General features: G+C 37.1%; 1 pseudogene; it reads left to right on the top strand.

Moving 5' to 3' along the window:
• The first annotated feature begins 434 nt into the window (after positions 1 to 434).
• LOC132163009 (fasciclin-like arabinogalactan protein 12 pseudogene) lies at positions 435 to 1325 on the top strand (annotated as a pseudogene).
• The last annotated feature ends 5518 nt before the right edge of the window (positions 1326 to 6843 follow it).

Genomic DNA, 6843 nt, shown 5'->3' on the forward strand with positions numbered 1-6843 from the left:
TATTTTATTATTTCATCAACAATTTTATTTTTGTGCCGCATATGTAAGTAACCACCTACATTAAACGAAACGAGACTATCTGTAATAACATATGTCATAGAGAATTGGCCACTGATTGCCAATTCTCTCATTTTGTGCAGTACTTTGTGAAAGCAAAGCAATCATATACATCTTGTTTTCCCGGGCTTCCCAAGCAAACAATCCCCTAAATCAACAAAAAGCTCTCATTCTATCAATTCATTCCTCCACCTTTCCAAGACAGGTAAGCTGCAAACAACTAAGGATTTGTAACTATAATTGTACCCTTTCACCTAACTAAACTCTCTTCCGCCCTCAATAAAAGCCATCTCCTCCTTCCCACACATATCAAACACTCGTGCAAAAAACACCCTTGCATTTGTACAATATTCCCAAACCAAATTAACACTACAAAGATGGCCAAGGCTCTGTCCTCCCTCTCAATTCTACTTGTGGTTCTCTTCCATTGCATCACAACTTCAGCCCAGCCGGCTGTGGCTCCAGCCAAGCCCGCCGACTCCCCGGCTCCGCCCGCCAATGCCCCAGCTCAGCCCGCCAGTCCCCCGGCTCAGCCTGCCCTTCCCCCAGTCCAGCCGGCCGCCAAAGCCCCAGCCCCAGCCCAGCGTGCCCTGGTCCCGGTGCAGACTGGTGCCACCGACGTCACCAAAATCCTTGAAAAGGCCCATGGGTACACTGTCTTTGTCCGCCTCTTAAAGAGCACAGGTGTGGCTAAGCAACTCTATGGCCAGCTCAACAATTCAAACATTGGGTTTACCATCTTTGCTCCTACAGATTCTGCATTTTCGAATCTTAAAGCAGGCACTATAAACTCTCTCTCCGACCTACAAAAGACCCAACTACTTCAATTTCATATCTTGAACACCGTTGTTACTCTCTCAAACTTCCAAACCTTGAGCAATCCGGTGCCGACAGAAGCCGGAGATGCTGGTGCATTTCCGCTGAATATTACCACTGCTGGAAACCAAGTGAACATCTCGACTGGCCTTGTGAACGCCACATTGGGCAACACAGTGTATTCAGATGACCAGCTTGTCATTTATCAGGTGACCAAAGTGCTTCTCCCGTTGGACATTTTCAATCCTAAGCCTAAAAAAGTAGCAGCAGGGCTAGCCCCCGTAGTCGCACCAACATCGTCGAAGCCTAAGCCGACAAAAGAGGACGCTCCGCTGACTCCGTCTGCCGCTGCCAAAGTGGATGAGGCTGCTGCAGTAAGTCTCACTAGGCATGGAATGTTGGAGTCCATTGGAGTTGCCGTGGTTGCATTCTTTGTGATCAAACGAACTTGATCGTTTATAAGTAACACTTTTATTAGTTTATTTGCACTCGAGGTTGTCTAAGTGCGGCAAGATTTTTTGAGTTGGGTTCAACGGTCGTGATCAGCACCAAGGGCTTTCAAAATAAATGCCTTTGTTCCTTGTCCTGTTTGGTTGGGTTTGGTTTGGTTTGGTTTGGTTCGGTTTTTTTTTGTATTTTTGTTAGTGTAGGGGAATTTTATGTTTGTACTTTTTCATCTCTATTGCCCTTTCTGGTTTTCTATTCTATTAAATTTGTGATTTTTGCTTTAAAAAAAAAAAAAAAAAAAAAAAAAAAAACTATTAAAAAAACCAAGTTTAGTAACGCTTGAAATAGAAGCCTTTTAATAAAACATGCCCATATGGGGACACTTTAGTGTACAAGCGCTCCTAACATGCCTCGGGGGGCGCACGAGGGTGATGTCCCGTGTGCATCCAGTACCTCCTCTAGGGGTGAAAAGGCGGGTGGTTAATAACTGACCGCTAACCGCACTAACCGTTAATCACTAACCGCTAACCGCTTTTGAAGGCTGTTAGAAAAGACCGTTAACCGGCTAGGCAATTATGATTAGTAGTTTTTGGTTATTTATATTTAAACGATGTCATATGTAATATGATATTATCATATTACAATAGAAACGACATTGTTTTGATTTATTAAAATTTTTTAATTTTTTCTTCTAAAAAGAGGTTATTAGAGCTACTGGGCGGTTACAGTTAGCGGTTTTAGCCAATAACCACTAACCATAACCGCATTTTCACCCCTACCCCTCTCTCCCTCTCTCCCAGTGCCTTCCCCTCTCCCTTTTTCCAGCAAAAAATCGCTCTCTCTCTCTCTCTCTCTCTCTATCACTCTGCATTCCTCTACCTTCTCCTCAGCCAGCTCTCCTTCCCCTCTCCCTTTCCGGCCGGCGAAATCCCCTTTCTATCTCTCTCTCTCTCTCTATCATTCTCCGGCTAGCAACCTATTCTGCCGCCAATGGAGCTCCTCCGCTGGCCTCGACCTCCTTCTCCATCTACTAGCAGACCAGTAAGCCTCCCCCATATATATATATATATCCTTTATTTATATATTTACATATACCTTAGATTATTGTTTCTAATGAATTGGTGTAGATTGTTGTTTATTTTGATGTAATTGGAATGAGAGAATGGAAAGATGAACTAATGGGATAAAAAGTAAATTTTAGAATAGTTATCTCATAAAACATATATTTTTTGGGGTAGAAAAAAATTCATCATAGATGAGTTCTCTCATAAAAACAACCAACTAAGAAGAAATTTACTACAATTCTAAAAGTCAATATTAGGCACTCTTTATTTATTTATTTTTTTTGTGAAAAAAATAATAATAAAAAAAAGTTTAAAGAACCAAATAATTAAGAATGGCAAAAGCTTACCTTTGTTGTTTACATATTAATAACATATTATAAAAAAACAATATAATATGTAAAGTATACTGTTTATTTCGTATACATTATAACACACTTAACTTTACGAATACATGTTGTTTACTTATAATGTAGTCATGCTATGGACAAAATAGGAGGACAAAGTTTAGGGGTTCGGATGACTATATCAATGGAGCCAAGTCATTTGTTGCATTTGCAGTTAGCAACTCTAGAAATAAGGAATTCATAGTGTGCCCATGTAAGAAGTGTAAATTGAACAAGAGACTCAATCCACAGTTCGTTTACACCCATTTAACAGGTGGAACTAGTATTTTGCTTGATTACCCCGAATGGGTATGGCATGGAGAAAGGATGTGTAATCCTATTATTCAAAGAGAATCAACAGTTGAAGGATATTCTACAGCGCCCCTTACCTAACGAGTCAAGAACTATGAATGACATGCTGCGTGATATTTTCGGCTTGCACAAGATCAGAGTAGAAGAATTTGCTGGTGGCGAAGTTGATGATGTGACTGTGAGAAAATACTACAACTTGCGTAAGGAATCAGAGAAGCCACTAGATGATAAAAACAAACATAGCAAGTTGGGTGCTATTGTACATCTATACAATTTGAAGTGTATAGGTGGAATGAGTAACACTATATTCACTTCATTGTTTGAGTTCATCAATCAGTTACCATTGACGGATGGTGAAGCCTTGCCAAAAAAATACATATAAGGCCAACAGGTTTTTAAGGGACTTGGGGCTTGGATATGAGAAGATTCTGGTTTGCCGAAATGACTATATGTTATTCTGGAAGGATACTAAGCAATTATATTTGTGTACAATATGAGAATTATTAAAGTGAAAGAATGACATTAGAGCTACTGAAGATGGGCAATCCCGTCCATCTAAAAGATGGCCCGTTAAGGTGTTGCAATTGTTTCCACTGATACCATGATTGCCAAGGTTGTTTATGTCACGATATTTACCACATGTGCTGTAGGACGATATTTACCTATATTTTCGATAAAAACAAAAATAAGGAAAATATCAATAATAATTCTTGGAGGAACGTTGCTTGATCGAAATTTTATCCATTCTTAGACAATGGAAGTACAAAAAGAAAATTGTCACGATTCCCGCTGATTGTCAATTTTATATTAGGATTTTATTTTATTTTATTAGGACTTTATTTCCTTTCCTTAATCAAGTTAGATTTACTTTAATTATTTTCCTTTCCTTATTAGGATTAGGTTTACTATTGCTACTAGGATTAGGTTTACTTTCTCTACAAGTATTTTCTCTTCTATAAATAGGCTAGCTTATTATGTAAAATTAATCCATTTAATTATTATCAAATCAGAGAATTATCTCTCAAATAATCTATGGAGTTGTATCTTTCTTTTAGCCCGCGGGCTTATTTTTTATCTTTTTGGGAAGAAGATGAAGATGCTTCTCCTTGCAGAATCAAAGACGCTGCTATTTGATTAGTTACCTTGGTCTTCTGCTACTTCAGTTGGTATCAGAGAAGGCTTTATCTTGATCATGGCCAATCAGCGCAACGGTGACAAACTTCTCCAACAACGGCGCTTGTAAGGGAGGGGCTCTTTCAAGAGCCGAATTCATGGGATATTCGAGCCGGCATTATCCGGATTCGATGGCCAACTTATACCACAACAACAACTTCTATAACAATGTTGTTTGTGAGAAAGATGTTGTTTCGAGATCCGATTACCAACGATACATCAAGGATGAGAGGCTCCTTCGAGATCCGAATTTCAGGAGTTTCGGCAGACGGTGCAACAGGAGATACGTCAAATGCAGAGGACGTTGGAACGCATGCATATGGGTTCCCATTGGAATCACAGGGACAATGATGCCAAAGATGACTATGGGATCCGAGTGAAACCTGTTCAGTTTTCATATGTTGATAGGTTCTTTGACGATGACATAATTCACATTCGACCTATCCGTAACCATATTCATAAATTTCCAAATAGGCACCCTGCCTATGAAGAGAATATTAATTATGGCATAAAAGATGTGGAAGCTGTTAATTTGGTTAAAAAAGTGGACTTGCCATTAGAGAAAAAATATGTACAGCCACAATCTTTGGTTCCAACGACTACATCAATGGAAGAATAGCTATCGCCTCCTCACTGTAGGTACAACTCATCACGATCACCACAAAAATTGATGATTCTTTTAAAAAAACGGTTAATTTGAAGATGACATCCATGAAGAAATTGTTGAAGGAATTTTTCTAGAAGTAGACAAAAAGGAAAAATCGTGTCTTCATGCTATCTATGTAGATTTCTCCAAATACCTTTCTTCGGAGAAGTTGCGTGTGCCATGTCCCAAAGAGAACTCGAGGACAAGTTTTTTTCAAGTTGGGGTGTCTGATATAGCACGATATTTAACTACGCTTGAATAAGGGCACTTGGCGCATGTCTCAAATTATAGCAAATAGACTTCAATTTAGATATGTTTGTACAGTAAAAAATGCCTTCAAATGTGGCATTTTAAGCCAAGCATTTCTAAATGCAAAAGGGGGTGCCCACGTGGGCAATCACACCTTTTTTGAAAATGGGGTACTTGTATTGTGTAAATATATAAATGATATAACAGTTGTCGAAAACTCTATACAAGAAAAGAAAACTAAGTTATAATTAAAAAAATCATTAGAAATTTTGAAATTATTTTTTTATTTCCAATTAATTTTTATTATATTCTAAAAACATATTTGGGTGACTTCTGAAATTTTGGAATCAATTACGGTTTTATTTAATCTGTTTTTCAACCCAACTCAAATTCATTTAACCTAACTAAAAATATAATTAAAAAAAAACAAATAAATTAATCCCAATAAAAAACAATTCCACACAAAAAGTAGGAATAAATTATAATTCCTAATTTTTGAAGGGATTATAATTTATGAGTAATGCTAGATACCATCTTTTTATCCTCCTAAAATCCTTCTAAAGCTGATGTGTCTTTTAAAATCACCATTGGATCAAAATTCAAGTATGATTCATCTAAAATTTAATAGTGATTTTAAAAGCCACATCAGCTTTAGGAGGATTTTAGAAAGATAAAAAGATTGTACCTAGCATTACTTATAATTTATTATTATTATTATTATTATTATTTCTTTAGCCACATTTCTCTATATAAAGGCCAATAGCCTACTTGTTAGGGAGAACACTACTCAACATTCATTTTTTAGTGAACTCTTCCTCCTTATGCTACCACCATAAGTTCCTCATCAAGAAACTTGTTAGGAAGCCAGTGTTAGTTGGTGGAGTTCTTGAACCGCTTGAACTCTATCAACCCAACTTTGTTGCTGAACACACTTAGGGAGGTCGAGACGGCTAACTAGCGCAGCGTACTCACGCTCGATGTCGTCTCTGGACAAGTGGGCAAGCACCCCTTTTTCCAAAAAGGGCGCTCGTATTGTGTAAATATATAAATGACCTAATAGTTGTCGAAAACTCTATACAAGAAAAGAAAACTAAGTCATAATTAAAAAAAAAATAAAAAAATAAAAAAATAAAATAGAAATTTTGCAATTATATTTTATTTTCAATTATTTTTTATTATGTTCTAAAAACATATTTGGGTGACTTTCAAGGCTTAAAGGCTTATTTATAGGGTGTAAAACAAACCCTAGAAGCCCTAGCAATCTCAAAAAAATTGTACTTCAGTCTCCTAGTCAAATTAGGAAGCAATCCTAGTACAAATCGGAATAGGATTTGTCCAGATTTGCGTTCTTTTATTACAGGACGATTTTGGCATAGCAAACGTCCGAATTAGGAAAATCCTATTTCATAATGATTTGTAGTATTTTGAGTTAACTTTTCACTACCACTAGTTTCACCTCAATCCAATACTTAAGCAGAAATGTATAATTAAAATACTAAGACATGTGCAGAATCCAAATTTGAATCAAATCCGATTTTAACTCAAATTAGAGAAATTCCGATTTAATCATTTCTTTGATTTGATTAAACTTAACCACATCATATAGGTCCTCTATTATAATTGATTAAGCTTAACCACATCTTCTAAGTCTTCTCAAAGTGCGCTTTAAGCCCAAAATCAATGGTATTTCTTGTAT

Source organism: Corylus avellana, chromosome 8, assembly GCF_965113065.1.
Source record: "Corylus avellana chromosome 8, dhCorAvel1.hap1.2, whole genome shotgun sequence".
In the NCBI taxonomy this organism is placed as follows: domain Eukaryota; kingdom Viridiplantae; phylum Streptophyta; class Magnoliopsida; order Fagales; family Betulaceae; genus Corylus; species Corylus avellana.